At 49.0% G+C, this 20,776-nt stretch overlaps 1 non-coding gene across 1 annotated transcript; it reads right to left on the bottom strand.

Moving 5' to 3' along the window:
• Positions 1-17,152: 17,152 nt before the first annotated feature.
• LOC138223421 (U2 spliceosomal RNA) lies at positions 17,153-17,342 on the bottom strand. The gene has a single exon (XR_011181859.1). It is a non-coding gene; the product is annotated as a U2 spliceosomal RNA (small nuclear RNA).
• Positions 17,343-20,776: the final 3,434 nt, after the last annotated feature.

Here is a 20,776-nt window from a genome sequence, read left to right as displayed (position 1 = left end):
TCAAAAATCCATAAACAGAGTCCAAGACATTAAACATAACCACCATACATCATTTGAAACAAAAAACAGGACTCAACACAGAATTACACACATAATTCTTACAACAGTACTAAACCCTTCCACCTCTCCCGGGCAGCGTGATATCCCCATCTCTGTGTATCTCTTTTTATTCGGCATTTTATTTCATGTAGCAGTCTCTGGTAGACACTGTGCACCGTTATTACTTTCCCCTTTTTAATCAAAATGTCCCGAGCCGTCCACATCTCTGCTTTAATCATACTTATCAACCATAGTAAAAAGTTGACGCTGCCCACTTTGCCCCCCCCCCCCTTTATGCCATAGAACACAACTGCCATTGAAACACTAAAAGATTCGTCCAACAGCATAAAGAAGCGATTACATTTCTTCCAAACTTTTTGCGCAAAACCACATTCCATTAAAGCATGTTTAATTGCCTCAGGACTCTTACATCCCTCTTTTGGACATGTTGCAGACCTTGTCAATTTGTGCTTATAGAGCACTTCTCTAACCGGCAATCTTCCCCACACAATTCTCCAATTGAGATCAATAAACTTATGGTCCAAACCCCGTGGCTGGATTCGGGACCACACGGCTTCTTTTCCCCTCCGCTCTGCCGGAACCTTAGTTGTCTCTATTATTTGCTGGTATAAGCATCTGTGTTCCAGTAATATTGAGGTGTCCCCCTTGTCCCAATATTTCTTCATCCACCCTGTTGCATGTTTATAATACCAGGGGAGGTCTCCCCCATGTGGCACTGCATTTGACCATGTCACCAACATTCTCATATGCTGTGCCAGCCAAAATCTCACAAAATATTGATAAGCGTGGTTCACTGGTGAGTTCAAAGCAACACACAGGTTAGACACATAGATACAGTCCAACTTCATTGGAAAGTCTGGGACTTCTCTGCCACCCTGTTCTATTTGTCGAACCATATCTACTCTTTTAACGTATTCGTATTTCCCTCCCCATATAAAACGAAACACCTCACCAACTAAAAGACGTCTATACCTTGCCGGCAGTGGGTACACGTAAACCAAATATACTAAAAGCGGTAAAATGTCTACTTTCAAGATTAAAACTTTCCCAACTAGGGTCAGCTTTAACTTGCTCCATAAGCCCAGCTTCTTTCTGACTTCCTTGATTCTAAAGGCCCAGTTACATTGCCCTGATCCCCTCCACAAGAAGTCAAGACCCAAGATCTTGATAGGTCCTGTACATAATCTGAAGCCACTAGCCCACTGTTGTGATATCTCGCTAGAGCCAAAAGCCTTCACCACCGTACTTTTCTCTGCATTTAAACAGGCGCCCGATGCTCTCGCAAAGACTTTAAAAACATCCAAAGCGAAGGTTAGACTAGATGTTGTGCCTGCTAATAAAGTTACATCGTCTGCATACATGGTTAATTTGACTCTTTCGCCTCCGCTCCCAGGCAAGATCAAACCATCTATTCTGTCCTCTCTTCTGATTGCACATGCGAAAGGCTCCATGTAAATCGCAAATAACAAAGGCGAGAGAGGGCAACCTTGCCTCACTCCGGCTTTCTGATTGATAAAATCTCCTATCCAACCATTCACTACCGCTCTGCTACCCACGTCGTTGTATAGGGTTCTGATCCAGCTGATCACAATAGGTCCAAAACCTAAGTTCTCCAAAACCAGCCATAAAAATTTGTGCGAGACCCTGTCAAAAGCCTTCTCCAGATCTAAGTTAGCTAATAATAGAGGAACCTTCCTCTGTTCAGCCCATGATACAGCATCCCTTAATAACTGCAGGTTCCACTTTCCCGACCTCCCTTTCACTCCACTAGTCTGGTCCTTGCCTATTATACTCGGCATCACCTGAGCTACACGATAGACAAGCGCTTTTGCCATTATCGTATAATCGGCGCATAAAAGCGTTAGGGGTCTCCAATTTTTCAAGGACGTACGGTCTCCTTTCTTAAAAATCAGGGTTAAAATGCCTTCCCTCATAGACTTACCCATACGTTCCTTGCTAAAAATCTCTTTTATTAATTCCAAAAGAAAAGGACCTAAAATTCTCCAGAAAGTGCCATAGAACTCTACTGGAATTCCATCGACCCCCGGCACCTTCCCCTTTTTCAGAGACTTCATCGCCTCTTCCAACTCAAGCAGTTCAAAAGGTCTTTCCAACTCAGCTTTCTGTTCTTCTGACAGGGTTGTCTGCAAGTTCCGAAGTATCGTTCCCACTGCTTCCCTTTCACTTACCTTTTCCGAAAAAAGGTTCCCATAAAAACTAGATACTTCTCGAAGCATTCCCTCTTGGTCTTTAATCTGTCCACCACCAGAGTCAGAGACAGCTTGTAATACTCTTTTTCCTGCCTCTTTCGAATCTTATTAAAGAAAAAGGTAGAACATGTCTCATTTTTCTAGAAACTCCACCCTCACTCGGAACAGAAAATCTCTTGCTCTCTTCTCATAATATTCCTTTATCTGTTTGACAAGAGTTGTGACTTTTTCCTCACTAGAGGGCGCTGTTCCATTTCCACTGTTATAGGCTTTCTCCAAATCCCTCTCAAGATTCTCTAATTCCTCCTTCTCCTCTCTCCTCCTCTCCCTACAGTATTTCCTGGAGATCTTTCCTATCAAAGTCTTGGCTTCTTCCCAGATCTCTACCAGAGATTTGTCGTTCGGTCTTTTATACAAAAACCTTATTAAAAACCTTTCCATCTTCTTTATGTACTTCGTTTCTTCCAGGATCGAACAATTTAGTCTCCAGACCCCTCTTCCAAAATTAATTCCAAAATCCACTATCCCAACATTCACAACACAATGGTCAGAGAACCATACTGGAGTGACTTTAACGATTCCCACCTTGATTGTGCTGGATACAAAAACATAGTCTAGTTTTCTGCACACACCCCTTGTGTTGCTCCAAGTACATCCCACTTGGGATGGGTTACTCATTTTATGACTGTCCTTCAGATTGTACATTCTTAAAATATGCTTTAGCTTTCGGGCATCCCCATCCTTCTCATTATCGATATCAATATTAAAATCCCCACCAATCACTACAGTTTTGTTTGTCACACATAAAGGACCCAGATTAGTCAAGAAGTCTCTCCTTTCCCTACTTGCAGCTGGTGCATACACACACACAAACCTACCGTCTATCCCGTTAACCCTCGCATCCACACACAACAACCTTCCCGGCTCACTCACCCTCACCTCTCCGCATTCCGTTTGAGGGTTCCCGAACAGGATCCCTACCCCGGTAGAGTTTACCTTACCAATGCTCCACCTTGAGGGGCCACGGTCCCACAAGGCGGTCAGCATCTCCTTATCTCTTTCGTCCTTGATATGTACCTCCTGTAAAAAACAGTCGGTTTCAAATCTCTGATGTACTCAAAAACAGCCACCCTCTTAGCCCTATCCCGCAGCCCTCGCACATTGATTGTCAATATGCTGCTCATAGGCTAAAAAGGCTAAGTCCAGGCTTTTTGGGCTCTCCCCTCACCCTCTTTGATATAGGCCTGTAATTCTGATCCACATCTAATCACCTCCTCCTTCTTACCTTTGAGACTCATCCCCAGCACTTCCCTTCCACTATGATCAAAAATGGGCTTAACACTGCTGAACTGTCTGAGAATGTCCTTGATTTTTTCAAACCCTTTTGGGTATCTCACCCCCTCCCTGTACCATGTAGTTTGCTTAAGGAAAGCACTGGTGGTCTCGATATCAAGCCTCCAGAGGCTTCCTGTCTGCCACACCTTCCGGCATACCTCCTCATACCTCCGCTGGCGTTCTTTCCTAGCCAAATCCCCCGCCTCTTGGGTCTCCCTATCCTTAATTAGGTCCACCAGAACCTGCTGTGCAGCCATAGCAGACTTCTGATCCCTACTTGTGATCCTAATTAAGTTTTTGCTCTCTACCTCAAAGACCACGCCCTCTTGTATTAATTTAACCAAATTAGGGACAAGTGTAAAATCAATCTGCCCTTCCTCATTTATTTTCTGCTCAGACAGAAAGTCCTCTGTCGCAGCAACTACAAGTCCAAATAAGCCACAGGGTCGTTTAGTGTGGCCCAACAAACTTTGTCTGTTTTCCAGGTGCCATACTTGTCTGAGGAGCCGTGTAAGCAACCACCTCAGGGGTTGAGACCTCCTCTCTACTCCCTCCCGCTTCTAATTTCCTCTTTGTAGTCCCACCAGTTCGTTCGGCCTCTTCTCTGACCCCTATGGTTTGCTCAATGTTACTCGATTTCGATTTTTAAGAACTTTATTTTCTTTTCACAAAAAAATACAGGGCATCACAAATGCTTTACATTAATATACATACTTAAAACAGTATATATGATCACATCTTATTACATTTTGACACGGTACCAGTTACATAGCAACAATTTCTTTTTTCTGAAGCAAATCACATTCTTTACTTAAACATGATAGTGTTTTTCACAGTTTCTTGAGATGTTAAGATATTAGAAAACAGTTCTCGATTTCGATTTTTAAGAACTTTATTTTCTTTTCACAAAAAAATACAGGAAATCACAAATCAGAAAGCTTTACATTAATATACATACTTAAAACAGTATATATGATCACATCTCATTACATTTTGACACGGTAACAGTTACATAGCAACAATTTTCTTTTTTTCTGGTGCAAATCTCATTCTTTATTTAAACATGATAATGTTTTTCACAGTTTCTTGAGAAACTCTCTGGATCCACAACCCGGCCAATCACCGCCTTTCCCCTCGATGTCCCTTCAACACTGATTATAACCTGCTTATCCCTCCCCGGCTGCGCCCCCGAAGGCACTGGCCCTGTCGACGCAGCCTGCGCATATGTCCAAACCTTCCCAGAACACTTGTTGTACATGTGCCCCTGTTCTCCACATAGGTTACACACAGGCTCTTCCTTACAATTTGCCATCACATGCCCCACACCTTCTGCATATTATACTTGAACAATTTGCAACCACATGCCCCTCCTTACCACACCTACGACAGCCACCTGGCTGACCCGGATAAAACAGATACCCACGATTCGCACCAATCATGAAATTCGCAGGAGGATGTACCACGGCCCCCCCCAGTCCAGCACTGGCCCGGAAGCGGACTAAGTACCTCCGCCTGCAGTTCCAATAGCCGCCTGCATCAATAACTTTGTCCTGGACCTTGTACATCAACAAATCTCTTCAAAAAAAATGCCACCTCTTCCTCCGGCACAAAGGGGTTGAACATATGCACTTGCAATGGCCTCAACTCCCTTTCAAACAAAGGTTCCAAATAAAAAACATTCAACGGTTCACAATCTTTGATTGTCAATGCCTTCTCCCAAACCTTCCGACAAATCACAGCTGACGCCAAAGTAAGATCCACTGTACCTTTTCCCACAAAATCCTGAAAACGCAAAACATCCTCCACCTTCAAAGAAAAAGTCTCCACCAAAATCTGACGTGCAAACACCGCTCGATACAAAAATTCCCTTCCGACCTCCACATTCCGCAAAACAAACCTCACGGAGTCCCTCATCCGTCCCTCTCGGGACTGAAGGTTTCCCGCCGCCATTCCGCCACTCCGCTCACTTCTCTCCGTCTTCGCAAGAAAAAAAGGCCGCCAACCAGGTATCCTCCGCCTCTTCTGCTTCCTCCGTTCCCCTCACTCAGCAGTCCTCCGGCCCGGATACACAGCAACTCAGCTTCTCGTCAGCTCCTCACCAGCTCCTCGTCCACTCCTCCCTTCGCCTTCCCTTCCCCTGGCTAAGTCCTTTAGCCGCGGTCAGGCCACGTGCTATCGGATCTTAGCCAAAAGGCCGAGAAGCGATGCCCACAAAATTATAAAAATACAGACAACCACAGAATCTTTATATTCAAACCCACACTCAATCACCTTAATGAAACTAACCCCCTCCAACGTTCTTTTGCTGCTGCAAAACCCCATCTCAAAATATCCCATCTAACCCTCTTAACAATGTCGTACTGAATTTTCCATATAATAATGTCCGGTCGATCACTCTTCCCGTGCTCGACACATTCCCGTCTTGAAACCCATAAAGCCCACTTAACCATGCTGATCACTAGCCACAGAAGGAAATTGTTGTTCCACTTATGTGGTCTCGGGAGACCCTTCAGTATTACCTGGCTAGTTACACTGAAATCCGCTAGCACTCGTGTCAACAACCACTCACCTCGCTCCCACACCCGTTGCGCAAACGTGCAGCCCCAGAACACATGCATAACTGTTTCAACCTCCGAGCAATCCGGGCGGGGACACCGGTTATGACGCAACAGGCCGTGACTATACAGAGTGTCCCGGACCGGCAGGCGGTTCCACCTGGTCAGCCAATTGAGGTCTTTCAGCCTATTATCCAGGCCGGCAGGCTGTATTTGCCGCCAGCCTTCCTCCGAGACCCCTACCACCGCCGTCCCGGCCTTACTAACCACCATGCTGTATAAGGCTTTGTGGTCTAAGGACGCCCTCCCTTCCTTGGCACTGGGGTATTTCCTCAACCACTTGACTGCATGCCTATAGTGCAAAGGCAGCCTTTCAGCTTTGGGCGTCCTGTTAGACCACACCACCAAATGCCGCAGCGTTACGGCTAGCCACAGTTTTACGAAACATACACACAGATGATCGGGGTTCTCAAAGAGGATCTTGCACAAACCGGACACAAAAAGAGTGTCCAGTTTGGCAGGCAAATCTAGAACGGCCCTTCCCCCTTCCTCTACCGGTCTACACATGTGCACTCGAGCGATATATTCGTAGCCCGCGCCCCAGATGAACCGGAAGACAGCACGAGTAAGTTCCTTCCTCAGACAAGCAGGCAACGGAAACACCCCGGCCAGATGCACCAGCAAAGGCAGGATGTCCACCTTAATCACGAGGACCTTCCCTGTATAGGAAAGCGTCCTGCTCTGCCACATACCTAACCTCTGCTTTACTCGTTGCAACTTATCTTCCCAATTCAATCTGGCGGAGTCGCCCGAGTGAAATCGGACGCCCAAGATCTTTAATGGGCCCGGCTCGAGGGGAAGACCCGCGACCTCGTCTCTCCTGTCCTTCCACCTGCCAAAATACTTGATGGAACACTTGGTCCTATTTAAGTAGGACCCGGTGCCGGCTGAGAGGTCCTCCATCAGCTCAAGTACTCGGTACATGCTCCTTTCGGAAGTAAGGAACAGGGAGATGTCGTCGGCATAAGCCGCGACTTTTACCTGCTCACCCCCACTGCCCGGGACCACCACACCCTCAATCAGAGGATCCTTACGAATTGCTTGGAGTAGGGGCTCAGTGTACAGGACGTAAAGGAGGGGAGACAGAGGGCAGCCCTGCCTCACCCCACGGCCGACCGGCACACCAGCTCCCAGCCTCCCATTAATGCACACCCGAGACACCACTCCGTTATACAGAGTCTTGATCCATCTGATGAAAGTGTGACTCACGCCCAGCCGAGCCAATACCTCCCAGAGAAAGCCATGATGGACTCGGTCAAAAGCTTTACTCTGGTCAAGGCTGGCCAGCATGAGCTCTAAGCCCCGATCTTCAACCCATGCTACCGTGTCCCTGATTAAGTGGAGGTTCCAAACCATTTTCCGGCCCTCAACACTGCAGGTCTGGTCTTTGGAGACTAGATCTGGCATAACCTTCCTCAGCCTCCTACCCAGTACTCTTGCTAAGATCTTGTAGTCAGTACAGAGTAACTGAATCGGCCTCCAGTTTTCCAGATCTGTCTTATCCCCTTTTTTTTCATCGACGGCCCCATCTCTCCAGCCTGCAGTAATTCGCCAAAGACCTCCATGAGCATGGGCTGTAAATCATCCCAGAAGACAACGTAGAAGTCTATGGGCAGACCGTCGACCCCAGGGGCAGTTCCCCTGCGCAAGCCAGCCATGGCCTCCTTCAATTCTACGGCCGATAAATCTCCATCCAGGCACAGGGTGTCCTTGGCTCTTCCTTCTAGGCCCGTCAACCACCTCTCCCACCGGCCCGCGTCCACAGATTTCTCTGCAAACAAGGACCTATAATACTCCGAGGCGCATTCCTCCATTTCCAGCCCGTCGCTCGTTATTGAGCCATCTACCTGACGTAGCGCCTTGAAGTTGGTCCTTGCCTGTCGGACACGGACCGCACCGAAGAAGTGGGACGAGCATTTCTCCTCGTTTTCCAGTAGTTCACCCCTAAGCCTGAACAGAAAGTCCCTGGCTCGCGAAGCCCAGATATCAGTGAGCGCATGCCGAAGTTCTGACGCTCTTGTTGCATCAAAAGTACCACCCCGATTAAAGGCCGTGTATAAGGCTTCTAGCTCCTTTTGGAGTTTGGCTAGAGCCTCTCTGCCCACAGACCTCCTGTGCCTACAAGAGCTCATGGAGGCCCTGGCGATGGCCTTCTTACAGGCCTCCCACCAAAGGACCGCTGTTGGAAACCTCCACCGTTTCCTCTGGAAGCTGCGCAGCAGGTCCATTATCCGGGAACGATATTTCTCCTCGGACAGGACGATTTAAGATTTCGATTTTTAAGAACTTTATTTTCTTTTCACAAAAAAATACAGGAAATCACAAATCAGAAAGCTTTACATTAATATACATACTTAAAACAGTATATATGATCACATCTCATTACATTTTGACACGGTAACAGTTACATAGCAACAATTTTCTTTTTTTCTGGTGCAAATCACATTCTTTATTTAAACATGATAATGTTTTTCACAGTTTCTTGAGATGTTGACCTATGCTCTCTATTTCCCACAGATTTTCTGCTTCCTCCCTCCCTTCTCTCCACAGATCTCTGAGGTAATAGTTCTCTCGGGTGATGAACAGGGCCAGGCTACCTGCTGCCTTGACTGGGACCTCGATGCCTTTGAACAGCCCCATGTTCCTCACTCTCCACAGGGCGTCTTTCCCACTGTTCACCACGGCCCAGATCCTGTCAAACACGTCAGGAGGAAGCTTGACAGGAGAGATGCCGTATCTAACGAAAGCAGCGGTCAGGGTAAATTGGGGCGAGAGAGCCTGCAACCAATCTTCAAACTGGGCCCAGAAGGCCTTAGCAAAAAAGCAGGACCACAGGAGATGGGTCACAGTCTCCTCCTCGCCGCAGCCCACCCTAACGCAGCGAGGGCTGGGGGTGAGGCCCCTACGGTACAAGAAAGTTCGTACCGGTAAGCACTGGTGGACGACACTCCAGGCTAAATCTCTGTGAATGTTGCACAGAAATTTAGAGGATGTGTGTTTCCACACCTTCCTTGTTTGGGCTGATGTTAAAATGCCCACAGGGGTCTGCCTATTGTTCTGGGGTGCTACGAAATCTTCCAGTTTTTGGACGCTGACATCTCGGAGGGGAATATGGCCAATTGGGTGAGATCTTAGAAAACTTTTAACTGTCCCATAAATTGCAGGGCATGTGTCAGAGAGTGGGACGTCCAGCTTGGGTCTGACACCCCACACTCTGAACACCTCCCTACCTACCCAGAGTCTGGAAAAATAAGTCCAGGTACGCGCTGCAGGTGCTGTTGCAAAGCCTCTCAGCACAGAGGCCAGGAAAATGCACAGCAGCTTCGTAGCAATATCTGGGACAGACTTCCCCCCTGAGGGTAGCGGCCTGTACATTATTTCCCTTCTGAGTCTTTCCTGCTTCCCACCCCATAGAAATTGAAACATCAATCTCCTCAGCACCGCCGCAACACGGTGTGGGATTGGGAAGGTAGAAGCCAGAAAATTCAAGACAGGCAAGAGCTCGGCTTTGATGACCAGCACCTTCCCTGTCATGGTGAGGTCTCGGTCCTTCCATTGCATCAGTTTTTTGTTTAAGATTGGCAATTTGTTCTGCCAATTTACTGTTCCCATCTCTTCTCCAAAATACACCCCCAGGACCTTAATTCTCTTCTCTTGCAGCCTGAGATCATGTCCTTCTTTTGGCTCCCTCCAGTTCTGATAAAAAATCTCACTCTTAGATGTGTTAATTTTTGCGGAGGAAGCCAAAGAGAACCGATCACAGCACTGCAGAGCTCTGCTAATTGAGGCATTGTCAGAGAGGAGCAGGGTGACGTCATCCATGTATAGAGATGTCTTTACCTCTCCTCCCCCACTTCCAGGCACTGGTATCCCATTAATGGCCTGATCCTGGCGCAAGGCACAGGCTAAGGGCTCCATAGCCAAAACGAATAACAAGGGGGATAATGGGCAGCCCTGCCTCACCCCTGAACAGACTTCAAAGGTGCGTGATCTATTGCCATTAACCATGACTCTGCTGTTGCTACCTGTGTACAGCAGGTTAATCCACTTTCTCATGATGGGGCCAAACTTCATGTGCTCAAGTACCGATGTTAAGTACTGCCGGTTTAGGCGGTCAAAGGCCTTTTCTAGGTCTACACCTAAAATGCACAGAGGGAGGGAGCGATCCTCAGAGTACAGACAGACATCCCTCAACAAGGCCAGGTTGTCGCTCATCAGGCGTCCTGCTATCCCACAAGTCTGTTCTTTCCCTACCAGTGAGGCCACTACATTTTGTAGGCGCAGGAAAAGGGCTTTGGACAGGATCTTAGTGTCCACGCCTAACAGGCTGAGGGGTCTCCAGTTCTTTATGTCATTTTTTGCTCCTTTCTTAAACAAGAGAGAGATAGTGCCTTCTCTTAAGGAGTCAGGCAGCAATTCTGTCTTGTAGCTTTCCTCGAATAGGAGCAGTAGCGGATCCTGAAGCAGATCCCAAAAGGTGCAATAAAATTCTTTAGGGAGCCCGTCAGCACCCGGAGTTTTCCCCTTCTGTAAGCTCTCCATAGCCTGTCTCAGCTCTTCTACTGTCAAATCCCTCTCAAGTACTTCCCTATCTTCTTCACTCAAAATGTTTTCTAGCTTTGAGGTAAAAAAATGAATATCTTCATCCTTTACCTCTGTAGAGCTGTACAGTCTTGAGTAGAAGGCCTCGGTGCAGGAGAGGATAGCACTCGGCTCTGTTCTCTCTCGTCCCTCCTCATCAACTACACTTTCCATGACAGTCTTAGAGCCTACCACTTTCCTGAAAAAGAAGCGAGTACACTTCTCATTTTCTTCCAAGAACTGCACTCTGCTTCTTAACAGCACTCCTTGACTACTTTCTTCGGCTATGCTCCGGATGTCCTTTTTTAAAAGGGCGATATCCTCGAGCACATCGAAGCCACTGTGCAGCATCGTGTAGAGACGCTGCAGCTGCCTCTGTTTCCTGGCTAGCACTCCTCTCCGTCTGGCAGCAGCCTTCCTTCCCTCAGCCATGAAAAAGGCCTTTGTCCTCACCTTCACCTCCTCCCACCACTCTCCTACTGACCCGTACAGACACTGCAAGGACAGCCACTGTGATAGTTTCTCCTTGTAGCGGGATACTACCCCCTCGTTCTCTAGCAGCTTTGTGTTGAGTTTCCAGAGGCCTGGGCCAAAGACAGTCCCGCCCTGGAGTTCCACTCTACACCCTAAAGCCTGATGATCTGAGAAGAAGACAGGCTGAAGAGTGACCCCAACAACTTTCACTCTCTCTGAGACAAAGCAATAGTCAATTCTGGAGCTGCTATTCCTCCCTGACCATGTATATCCTGCTGTTGTGGGATATATACATCTATATGTGTCTGAGAGTTTAAAGTCTTGAACTAAGTTTTGCAGGGCCAGTGAGCTGGAATCCAATTTTATCGGCGAGCTAGACTGCCTGTCTGTGTGCTCTAAGATACAATTAAAATCCCCTCCCACTATCACGTCTATGCTGCATAACAATAGGGGGGAGAGTGCCTTGAGTAGCTCCACCCTTCCTCCTACGTCAGTAGGGCAATACACATTGATTAGCCGCAGGTTAACGGTCCCCCATTCCACATCCACACACAGCAACCTGCCATCTATGACCCTCTGAATACTTTTCAATTTGAATGCCCATCCTTTGAAAAGAATGGCCACGCCAGAGGCTCTGTTGTTATTGTCCCCTGACCAAACAGAAGGCCCTTTATCCCACCTATCTTCAAAACTTTTATACCTCTCTTGATAGGCTAAAGCACACTCCTGCAACATCAACACATCTCCCTCTCTCTGCTGGAGGTAATCAAAGACAGACTGGCATTTAACTCTGTCATTGATACCTCTTGTGTTAAGAGAAATTATGTTAAGAGCCATATTACATAAGAAAGTGGAACCAGTCTTTACAAAACACATTTCTCTTCGGTCTCACCTGTTACCTTTTTCTTTTTCTTTTTCTTCTTACCAATTTCCTGCCAGCCATCCTCTGAATGAGCCTTCATCAGGGTGGCAGCAGTAAAAGCGTTCACAGAGTCCATTTCAAGGAAGGGGGTAGAGGGAGGGGTGGAGAGGTTCCAGCTGTCCCCATCGCCATGCTCTCCTTCCTCCTCGCTCGGGGAGAAAACAGAGTCATTTTTTCTTTTCCTCAAGTCCAGCTCCTGGGAGCACTGAGGGGAAAGGGGTGCAGCCGATGCACCAGTCTCCTCTTCCCCCTCACCCACCAGCTGCTGCAGATCCTCCGTGATGGACTGGATGGAGGAGAGGAGGGCATCTGTAGCACTTGCAGAGTCTGAGAAAAGCAGCTCCGCTGAATCCTGGGTATCCTCGCTGGACCCGCTCCACCGGGGGGCCCCACACTGGCCCTCGTTCTGAGGAGCAGGAGTGGGGGAGGGGTCCTCGCTGTTCTCGGGGGTTTTCAAACCCTCGTGCTTGTCTGGTGCAGTCTGCGGTTGTGGGGGCGTAGTGGATTTCTCTTCCACCAGCCCCGGAGCCACAGCAGGACTGATCCTGGCTGGAGGCTGAGAGTCTTTGTCCAACGAGGGTTCTTTGTTTGACTTGTTGTTTGCTTTGGATTTTCGGGCCGGTTTGGCTGAAACAAGCACTGCCTCATCCTTTCTCATTTTGAGTTTATTGGCGTAGGCGTGAGGGCAGTTCTTAAAAACGTGTCCTTCCGAGCCACATAAATTGCACTTTGGCAGCATTGAACAGTCAGAGGCTAAATGTCCCTGTTTGCCACAGGTCTTGCAGCATTTCACAGTGCAGGACGATGCCAGGTGTCCCACAGCACCACAGCGCCGACACACCTTTGGTTGTCCCACATAAAACACATAGCCATTGCAGGCGCCCAGCCGGATTGTAGAGGGCAGGTGCCTTAAGCCTCCATTTACGCTGTCCGGTAGCAAGCGAACCTCGAATTTCCTTGCTCCTGTTTTTATACCATCAACATCTCTAACCTCAGTTCCATGGTGGACGGTGCAGTACTGGTTAAGCCAGGTGTGAATGTCCTCCGTCTTTGCCAGTTCCGAGAACATAACAACATGCACCGTTTTCCTCTCTCTCTGTGTCAGAGGCTGCAAGTTGATCTTCTCAAGTGCAGGAACTTTGCCTCTTTTTGCCTCAAACACATCCACGCATTGTTCAAACAGAGGATAGGTAGCAAATACAACCTCAAATGCTTTCTGACCTGGGAGAGCGAAGATGAAATCCAAGTGCCGAGGTTCAAAGCCAAGTTCCTTCTGTAACACTTTTCTGCTGAACTGCATACGATCCATGAAGAGGTCATCCAAGAGCTCAAAACGTACAGCATTCTTACGGGATCCAAAGGTTGCCATTTCAAAAACCGCAAATCGAACACTGCTTCCAACAAAAGAAAAACAATCCAACTACTCCACCTACAGGCTGATCAAGGTATCTCCCCTGCCAGGTAAGTATCAGTACCTGGGTGTTCAGCCTCCAGTACTGAGATCTAGATCGGACACCATCAGGAAACACGGTAGCCGACAGTAGGAGGTGGTCAGAAAACCACACTGGAACTACCTGCCTGACCCGGGTCACCCCCTTCAGGGTGGTGAATAAATAGTCTAGCCTCCGAAATGTATCCCGCCCGTTACTCCAGGTGTAAGCCTTGGAGGATGAGCCAAAACCCTCAAAACAGTCATGCAATTTAAACCTTTGTAAAATTTCCCGCAAACCATTCACTCCAGCGCCACTCGTGTCATCGAGGTCGATATTAAAATCACCTCCTAAAAACACCGCCCGATTTGTAAAAAGGACTGGCTCCAGTTCCTTGAGAAAGGTTGCTTGGAGGCGCCTGTCTGCCGGCGCATACACCGCAATCACACGCACAAGCACACAATCCCACACACCATCCACCACCAATAACCGACCGGGAACAACCGACGAGACCTCGCTAGCTACAAAACTTGAAGTCCCACACAGAATTCCAATTCCCGAGGAGTGTACACCGCCCACACTCCACCAGGATTCTCCTTTTTTCCAGTCACCCTTGAACTCCGCGACGTCCTTCTCCGACCCCAAGTGGGCTTCCTGTAAAAAGCAAAAGGAGAAACACCGCTCGGCTAGGTTTTTAAAAACTCCGAGACACTTAACTCTGTCTTTCAACCCTCTCGCGTTGATGGTACAGAGAGTGCAGGCCATCGGTATGAGGGGGAGTTCTCTCCTTCCTTATTATCGGTAAAAGCCCTCATGGTTCACTGGTCCAACAAACCCTCGAAGGCCGCCCTCTCCATCGGGCTGTCCCCACTTGGTGACAAAAAAGACGAGGGGGAGAAGCCGACGACTACGCTCCCCTCCGACTGTGGAACCCCACTTAGTCGTAAAGAAGCATCGGACTCAGAGTCAATTGACCTTTCTGGATGAGGGCTACAGGGCCCTCCCATCGCCCCATCTCCCGGCACCACAACCGGGGAATGTGCGACAATTTCGGGGGCTGTTGCTTCCCCCTTCTCCTCGTCGATGGATTGAGGCTGCTCTCTCATCACCTCATCTACTCCCTCAGCCGGATTGTGTTCTTCTGGGGGGCCTCCAGATGGGTCTTCAATTAGCCCCTCCTCTCTCTCCTCATCAGCCCTTATCACCTGCTCTTCCTCTGATTCGCTGTTAGATCCGGAACTTTCTCCCTCGTCAGGCATCTCAGCGGAGTCGGGGTATTCATTGTCGGATTCCGTTGCCTCATCCTCTGAGGATGGTATTAATTCTTTAGCTCCTTTTCCCGCAGAATCCAGACCGAATCCAGACCGTCCTCCTTCGATGGGATTCTTGGCCTTTTCTGCTGCTTTCTCTTTCTCCCTTTCTCCCTTTCTCTCTTTCTCCCTGTAACAACCTCCCAGCCGGATCCCAGCCGGATCCTGAGGACCTCTAGGTCCTCGCTGATGTATGGCAAGCCGCCAGAGGAGGGGGCCTGACGCTCCCCCTCCACCTCTGTCGCAGTCCCTTGGCCCTCTGTGGTTTGACCCTGCAGCGGTACTCCGTCTACTGCCTCCCGGTCCATCTGGTCTTCGTGTAGGTACGTTTCCTTAACTTGCCTCGCCGACTTACTATCAATTCTTGCTGATGTTTCGGCCTGCTCTTCTCTGCCACCAGAAACGACGGACGCAAAACTATACAGGTGGCCTTGCCCCCCACACAGGTTACATACTGGGTCTTGACGGCAAGACACTGCGGCATGCCCGACCTGCCCGCAGCGCCTACAGACCTGTTCTTTGCACTCTGATACAATGTGACCTTCTTGCCCACATTTTCTGCATGTTTTTGGTTGACCTGCATACACCAAATACCCCCTGTTCGGCCCTATGTAAAAGTTAGCCGGGGGGTGAAGCACACCTCCGGGTGAGGCCTGGCTAGGCCGGAACCTAGACATGAACCTTCGTTTAAAGGTCCATATGTCCTCTTCGTCTCTAATCTTTGTTCCTTCTCCTTGGACATCTACGAATCTTTTCAAAAAGGTGATTGTCAGAATCTGGGACATGAGGATTAAACATATGAACAGTTACAGGTCGCAATTCCCTGGCAAACAGGGGTTCAATGAAAAATTTGGCAAGGGGGTCAATGTCCTTCATTTCATTAGCCTTGTTCCATACCCTGGAGCATTCGCGGTCTGTAGTCAAAGTTAAATCATATATATTCTTCCCTTGAAAGTCTTGAACTCCTAAGATATCGAGCTTCTTGATATTCAGCATTTCAAACAAAATCTTCCTCTCAAATTGTCTTCTAACCATCCACACCCCAGCATCTTCTTCCTTTTTTAAGACGAAGCGCACCGTACACCTCATCTGCCCCTCACGGGACAGAGGGTACACGGGCGCCGAAGCCGAAGGCAACTCACCCGGAGCCGAAGTCATCTGGAAGCCCCACCTTCACCCCCTGGGTTCAACCCAGAGCGATTCCAGTGGTGGCTTGATGTTCTCTGTCGTCGCAGTCCTCCCCGGATTTCCTCCTTACTGGGTGTTGCCTTCAATTGAATGGTCTCCTGCGTGGAGTTTCCCGTCTCCTCATCTTCCTCGCCCTTCTCGTCCTTTTGGGAGTCCACTGACCGCGGTCAGGCCACGTATCAGAAGATCTTGGCCAAAAGGCCGAGAAGCAATGCCCACAAAGGCGCAGACCGACGCGCGGGCGTTCCGCTGGCGCACAGTGGCGCAGGCCGACTCCTCTGGAGCCCGGGACCCGTGCAGCTGCCGGCCTCCCTGCAGCCAGAAGCCTGCCGCCGGACTCTGCTCCCCCTCTCTCTTGCCTGCCTGCCTGCCTGCCTGCCTTCCTGCCAGTCCCGGGCGGGGGCCCTGCTCTTTGATCTTCTGTCAACGGCCCGACAACGGCCGCAGCCGCAGGGGGCGCCAGCCGCCCAGCCTCCTTAGCTTAGGCCCCTCCCACCGGCAGCAGCTGTGCCCAACCGGCTGCAAGCGAAAGCCGAGCGCCAGCACCTGCGGGCAGAGGCAAGGGCAGCTCTCTCTCGGGAGGGAGGGATGGGGACGCACGCGCACGCACACACGCCTGCCTGCCGAAAAAAAAGAAAGAAAAGGTGGATATACTAAGTTTTTTGGAGGGAAAACGCCCAGCTGTCGAAAGGGGCCCGCCTGCAGGGACGGGGACGGACACACACACGCAAGCAAGCAAGCAAGCAAGCAAGCAAGCCACGCCTGCCTCCCTGGGAAAAGGCTGAAAAACCTTTTTTGGAGGGAAAACGCACGGGAGCCGAAAAGGGGGCCGGCCTGCTTGCCCAGAGAGTCGAGAGGCGGGAAAGCGCACAGAGGGAGCACGGGAACGGAGAGGGCGAGAGAGAGAGACAGACACAGAGACACACAGATGGACGAGAGACGGGACCCGAGAAGAAGGAGCTCCAGTCCACCTCGCTTGCTTGCTTGCTCGCTAGCTAGCTACGTCTGTCTTTTCACCGCTGAGAGAAGGTGGTGCACCGCTCCCGGAGGCGCTGCAATACCGGGCCGATGCGTGGAGAGGACGGAGCAAGCTCCTGATCCAGCTCCCTGTTCCAAAAATCCGTTTAATATGTGGTCCCCCGATGGGGGACGTATCAGATATTAAACTGATAAGAACAGATTTTTTTTTTATTATTATAAATTTACAAAACCGCAAACAGCAATCAGCGACAACACCAATACCATATCATACCAGTGAAAATAACCCCTTCTACCTCTCTTTCGCCGCAGCGAATCCCCACCTCAAAGTGTCCCATTTCACTCGACAGATTATATCATGCTTTACTTTGTACACCACAGCAGATGGCGCTCCACTCACTCCATGCTCTGTAAGATCCTTTCGTGAAGCCCAAAGATGGTATTTAACCAAGCTGATTAAAAAACATAAGAAACTTTGACCCCATCTGCGTGGCTTTGGAATGACCTGACTTGTTACATTAAAATCAGATTTCACCTTTTTCAGGACCCCCCCACACTGGTCCCAGACCCTCCGTGCAAACCCACAGTCCCACAACACATGTTGAATTGTTTCTATCTCATAACAATCAGAACGTGGACATCTATTCTGTCTAGAGAGGCTGTGGCGGTGTAGCGGTGTAGCGTCTCTCTGACCGGGAGCCTCTTCCACATGATGAACCAGTTCAGATCTTTCAATTTATTTTCAAGACCTGCAGGTTGATTCTGCCTCCACTCCTCCTCCGTAATACCCACCACTGCTGCTTCCTCTCTGGCTATTGCAAGTTGGTACAATGTTTTGTGATTTACAGCCACCAACCCTTCTTTAGCACCTGGGTACTTCATGTCTGTAGTGCCATGGTAATCTCTCTGCTTTTGGTGTAGTGTTTGTCCAGACCACCAAGTGCTTCACTACAGATGGAAACCACAAACGAGTAAAATAAACACACAGGTGGTCCGGACTCTCATGTAGAAGCTTACACAAACCAGAGACAAACAAGGAGTCTAAATTTACAGGCAAGTCAGGCACCGCTCTGCCTCCCTCTTCCACCGGCCTGCACATGTCCACCCGCTTGATGTATTCGTACCCTCCGCCCCAGATGAAACGGAAGATAGCCCTCACCAGGTCTTTACGAAACCTGGGAGGCAGCGGGAACACCCAGGCCAGGTGAAGGAGCAACGCCAGTACATCCACTTTCACCACCAGCACTTTCCCTATATACGTCAAGGGTCTGCTCTGCCACAACCCCAGTTTTTGCTTTACTTTAGAAAGCTTGTTTTCCCAGTTAAATATGGCAGAGCCACTAGACAGGAAACTAACCCCCAAGATCTTGATGGGACCTGATTCTAGAGTAAGGCCTCCGACCACATCTTGTCTGTCTTTCCATTTACCAAAATATTTCACAGTGCACTTACTTTTATTGAGTAGTGCTCCTGTACCTGCCTTCATCTTGTCCGCAATCTGCAGTACTTGGAGAAGGCTCCTGTCTGAGGTAAGGAGCAGCGTTACATCATCCGCATAGGCGGCAATTTTTGCCTGTGTCCCACCACTGCCTGGAACTACCACCCCTTCCACCCGAGGGTCACTCCGGATTCTTTGCAGGAAGGGCTCCAAGTATAATACATAGAGTAGAGGGGACAAGGGGCACCCCTGCCTCACACCACAACTCACCACAAACCCTGTCCCCAACCTCCCATTTACACTGACCCTGGAAACTACCCTGGTGTATAGTATCTTAATCCATCGGATAAAGCCTTCTCTGATTCCTAAACTTTTTAGGACCTCCCACAGGAAGGGGTGATGGACCCTGTCGAAGGCTTTGCTCTGGTCCAGATTTACGAGCATAAGCTCGAGACCCCTCTCCTCTACCCATTCAATGGATTCCAAACCAGTTTTCTACCTTCGACACTACATGTCTGCTCTCTGCAGACTAAGTCGGGCATCACCTTCCTCAGCCGCCTGCTCAACACCCTGGCCAAGATCTTATAATCGGTGCAGAGCAGTTGGATCGGCCTCCAGTTTTCCAGATCTTCCTTACTTCCTTTTTTATACACCAAAGTTAGGACTCCCATTTTCATAGTCCCAGCGAGTTCCCCGGACACCAAGATCTCCTTAAAAACCTCCAGGAGCATGGGCTGCAAGTTTTCCCAAAACACTAAATAAAAATCTATTGGCAGGCCATCAATACCCGGTGCCGTGCCTTTCCGCAACCCAGATATTGCTTCTTTTAGTTCCTCTTCTGACAAGTCACCCTCCAACTCATTAGTGCGCTCTATCTTTTTCCCTATCCCTGACAATAGTTCTTCCCACAGAGCAATGTTTACCGGTTTTTCCGCAAACAGCTCTCGATAAAAGTCTGACGCACAACTCACCATACTAGAAGGGTCAGAAGTAACGGAGCCGTCTTTCTGCTTTAACCCTTCGATCAATGTCCGTGCTTGCCTGGAGCGCACCGAACTGAAGAAAAGGGCCGAACACTTTTCGTTATTTTCTAATAGGTTACCCTTAACCCTGAACAGAAAATCTCTCGCTCTTGTTGACCACCATTCTTTCATTTTAAATCTAAGTTCAGCAGCCTTCTGAGCATCAAATGCCTTGCCTTGATTGAACGCTTCATACAGACTCTGCAGTTCGCATTGCAGTTGGTCTATCTCTTTCTTTTCCTGCTCTTTCCTGACACGGCAAAATTTAATAGATTCCCTACGCACTGCTCTCTTACACGCCTCCCACCAGTTTACTGCAGATGTAAATTTCCACTTACTGTTGAGGAAATTCTCTAATAACACAGTTATTTGGCTTCTGTATTCAACCTCTGACAATACCTTAGTATTTAATCTCCAGAAGCCTGATCTAGGCCCAGAATTGTCGGAGGTCAGGTAGACAGACAGTAGCATATAATCAGAAAACCACACTGGTGTTACCTGTCCAGCCCGTGACGACCCTTGCATGGTGGTGAAGATGTAATCCAGTCTTCTAAAGCTGTCCCTGCCGTTGCTCCATGTGTAATTTTTAGAGGTTGGGCCAGGGTTGCCGAACCCATCCTGTTACTTGAAGTGAGCTATCAACTCCCTCATAGCTCGTGCCCCTGCCCTATTTGTGTCACTAATGTCAATATTAAAATCTCCGCCCATAATTACCGTTCTATTTGTATAAAGGAGTGGCTCTATTGACTTAACAAAATCCGCCTGTAGGCGTCTTTCTGCCGGCCCGTATACCGCAATCAGGCGTACTTTTAAGCCATCCCACACCCCATCAACAACCAATAACCGCCCCGGAACAACCGAAAGGACATCATTACACACAAAATTCGACAACCCGCACAAAATCCCCACACCTGAAGAGTGCACGCCCCCTATACTCCACCAAGACTGTCCTATTTGCCACTCTTTCTTAAAAGCTCTAATGTCCTCCTGCGAACCCTCTTGGACCTCTTGGAGAAAACAAAAGCCGAACCGACGTCTTCCGAGATCCTCGAAGACGCCCGCCCGCTTCACAGGGCTCCTCAATCCCCTAACGTTAGCCGTGCAAACTAAACAATTCATGGCGGGTCGTGAAGAGCTTGTACCTCCACCTCACCTGCCCGGCTAACCACTGAATTCCCTGACTCCACAGACGCCGAATCACTCTCCTCCTCCC

The sequence above is a fragment of the Lepisosteus oculatus genome, chromosome 16 (assembly GCF_040954835.1).
Source record: "Lepisosteus oculatus isolate fLepOcu1 chromosome 16, fLepOcu1.hap2, whole genome shotgun sequence".
NCBI classification, from domain to species: Eukaryota; Metazoa; Chordata; class Actinopteri; order Semionotiformes; family Lepisosteidae; genus Lepisosteus; species Lepisosteus oculatus.
The sequence above is the reverse complement of the archived record's forward strand: the minus strand, read 5'-3'. Positions and strand labels throughout refer to the sequence as shown.